Raw genomic sequence first — 3822 nt, forward strand, 5'->3', positions numbered from 1 at the left:
GTTAATGGACAATGACTTAAGTACAAAACATAATTTAAAAGCAGTGTAAAGTTGGTAATTGAAACTCTTTTGAATATTTCACCTAAGTGCATTTAAAGTATGTATATTGGAAATCGGCCAAAAACTTTATTATTTTAACAATTTAATAAAAATTAAGGTATATGATGTACTGCATCATGACATATCTTGTACAACCTTGGAAAACAAATAGTACTTTTCTTGCAGTTCTTCATCTCAATAACACATGCAGTAACTAGTGTTTCGGCTTGAAGCATAAAACAACAACCACATAACAATACTGTGATATATTATTATAGTGACGTAGCCAGGGTATAAATGATGTGGATGCGAAACCGTCAACGACCTTTTTAAGAAGACAATTATTTTTTATGGGGACCATTTTATGCAGAAAATTATTTTTTTTCCGGACATTTTCCCTGTGTGCATGTGAACTCGCCTAGAATCCGACACTTGTTAGATTTTTGTTTGATTTCAAAATACTAAGTACCCAGCAATATATATTCCAATAGAATTTCATTGTTTTTCTCGAAACTACAATCATTCAATTCAGAAATATTTGATGTAAAAGTGTCACACCCAGTCTTATATTTGACATCTCAAAAACAAACCAATTACAACGGCACTTCTGTATATGGAACTTCTGAATATAGGAATCGAAGTGACCCTACTTTCTCGGAATTTACGTCGGTTTGTCTGGTCTTATTAGCGCTTAGTGTCATGTGATCAATTCTTTACCGATTTTTGTGAAACTTATATATCATCAGCAATGTCTTTGACATTTGCGAAAATAATCCTGATCAAATACATAAATCAACTATGCACCTTGGAAATTGAAATATATAAAATATATATTATGATGGAAATCTCACTGTATTTATCATGAAGCTCATATTCTCTCGAGATAAAAAAAAATAAATAAGAATAAACTTGCATCAGAACCCCTCCTATCCCCGTCATAAAGTATGTGCAATGCGGGGACATTGGATCTCTGTTCTTTTATTGAAAATAAAATTGATATTTGTACCTAGATGGAAAAGGGTATTGATAAAAAAAAAAAAAAAAGAAGGTGTGATATCATATTGCCAATGAGACAACTATCCACAAAAGATCAAAATGACACAGATATTAACTGGTGACCTTCTGCTGTGGTTTTTTTCTTTGGTCGGGTTGTTGTCTCTTTGATACATTCCCCATTTCCATTCTCAATTTTATTAACAACTATAGGTCACCGTACGGCCTTCAACAATGAATAAAGCCCATACTGCCCAAGAATAAAAACACTCCATTACAAATATAGTTTTTATCCCGTCGTCTTTCGTGTCACAGGAAACGATACCAGGATATGATGGTTTAGTTGTTTTAACTAGTAACGTTGCTATGTCATCGATCCGCTTGGCTCAATAACTGACCAAATATGTCTGCAAGTCTACGTACCATCACTCTCTACGCTTGAGGTAGCCAACTTAGCGCTATGACGTAGACTTTTTACAAAAAAACACTTACCTGCAATCTATCCATCTTGTTTAAACTGATAAACTAATTGATCTGAAAGGAAAGACCACCTATATTCATGATACTTCTTCGGATGTGGTTGGACGCTATTTTCGTATCATCGCCCTTGTTATATTCAGATAACACCTTGTGTATCTGCTGCGAACACATGCAATTATATTGTTAAAATGATGTGGATGCTTGAGCATCTGAGCATATATGCAAGCTACGCAGTGAGTTGGAGTGAGCGAGTTGAAATAAATTAATGAGTTTTACTACCTGTACATCTGAAAAGAAATACAAATTGAGAAGAAAATTGTTATTTCAATTCAAATTCAATTTACTATGTCTAGAAAAATTATTAACAAGTGTCTATAATGAGATCAATACTTATAAATCAACTATAAAACAAATACATGTAGCTGAGTATGTAAATGTACAAAGAAAGACATTAAAGGCCATCTTTACAATCTCTTGTAAATGATGACCTCTATTTTTTATTTGGCTGGAACCGTTAAAATTCTATCTCAGGCATTTTCCCATTTCGGCAGTTTATCTAGGACTTCTTGTAGTTCGTGCATAGCAGTCGTTGTCTGAGATTGCCCGAGTAAGTGGTCAAGCAGACAACAGCATCATCCGCATACAGTCTCGCTGTTTAGTGTGGACCTTCAGCATATAGATTGTATATATGTAAATGTGCTAGTTGCAACCCCAACACTAATATTATTAAGAAGAGGCGATATCGTAACATAAACACAAAGAAACCGGGGTCCTAGGACTGATCCTTGGATACTCCATTCTACTTTCATTCTGTTTATAGTTTCGCATTCCAATAAAAATGAACACAAGGTTGTATCATGATGTTCAAATAATGAAATATCCACCAATATCGTGTGTATTGTTTCAATGCCCGTGGAGACAACATCAAAGAAATAAACTTTGGAAATGCAAGTTTTAGCCGCATGTTGACAAATCAAAATACTCATGTAGACTATAAACCGTCTTTAGTACAGTGGCGTCACTTGGCGTACTATATTCAATGACGTCATAAAACGCTATTACTTTTCATTCAGACGCTTTGAAAAATGATTTTTTAATATTAGAAAATGATTTTCTAATATTAGAAAATGATTTTCGAATATTAGAAAATGATTTTCTAATATTAGAAAATGATTTTCTAATATTAGAAAATGATTTTCTAATATTAAAAAATGGTTTTCTAATATTAAAAAATGATTTTCTAATATTAAAAAAGGATTTTCTAATATTAAAAAAGCATTTTCTAATATTAAGAAATGATTTTTTAATATTAAAAAAGCATTTTCTAATATTAAAAAGTACCTTATTTTTTAATATTAGAAAATGCTTTTTTAATATTAGAAAATGCTTTTCTAATATTAGAAAATGATTTTCTAATATTAGAAAATGATTTTCTAATATTAGAAAATGATTTTCTAATATTAGAAAATGCTTTTCTAATATTAGAAAATGCTTTTTTAATATTAGAAAATCATTTTTTAATATTAGAAAATCATTTTTTAATATTAGAAAATAGCTCTTTTTGTCCACTTTGGCTTGCCATATAAGTTAGTCATGAATAATGGATCAAGACAGTATTAAAATGATAAAAAAAACAGGAATTCCTTTTCATTACTGACACTTGCAAGTTGGTCCTACCTTTTTCATTTAAACTTAAATGAGATCATAATGAAAGTATTTTGAATGTAAAATCTTCATTGTTTTAAATTTATAAAAGTAAAATTAGTTTGCAATCCTTGTATGAACAAACTAAATTAACAATACATGTTGTCTCATTAATTTCATGCAAGTTTATAGTTCTAATGAATGGACTCAAATTATAAAAATAACACACTAAACCAATAAATAAATGGTTCTTATCATGAACTTGAAAATAAATAAGAACAAAATAGACTCAGTCTCAGTAATATTTTTCCTTTTCTATTTGAAAAAAATGATAATAACATTAAAAAAACTATGCATTTTTACATTTATATAAAAGTATTTCAGAGCAGTTTCTGGGGGCTAAGTCAACAATTATGTTTTAGATCACAAGTCAAAATGTAAGTCACACTTGTCAGTATGATCTAATGCTTTCAATAAAATGATACTCTGAAAGAGATTGTTTGACGGCAGCAACCATTTGTTTTCAGGGAGGAGGGAACTATGAATTTGTTTTCAGGGAGGGGGGAACTATGGATTTTTTCCAGACAAGTTGAAACCAATTCTTCTCTTTCAATTTTAGCATTTCATTTAATGGCAGCTTAGGGTAAAACAAACATTTTTTTTTCT

This window comes from Mytilus edulis, chromosome 8 (genome assembly GCF_963676685.1).
Source record: "Mytilus edulis chromosome 8, xbMytEdul2.2, whole genome shotgun sequence".
NCBI lineage: Eukaryota > Metazoa > Mollusca > Bivalvia > Mytilida > Mytilidae > Mytilus > Mytilus edulis.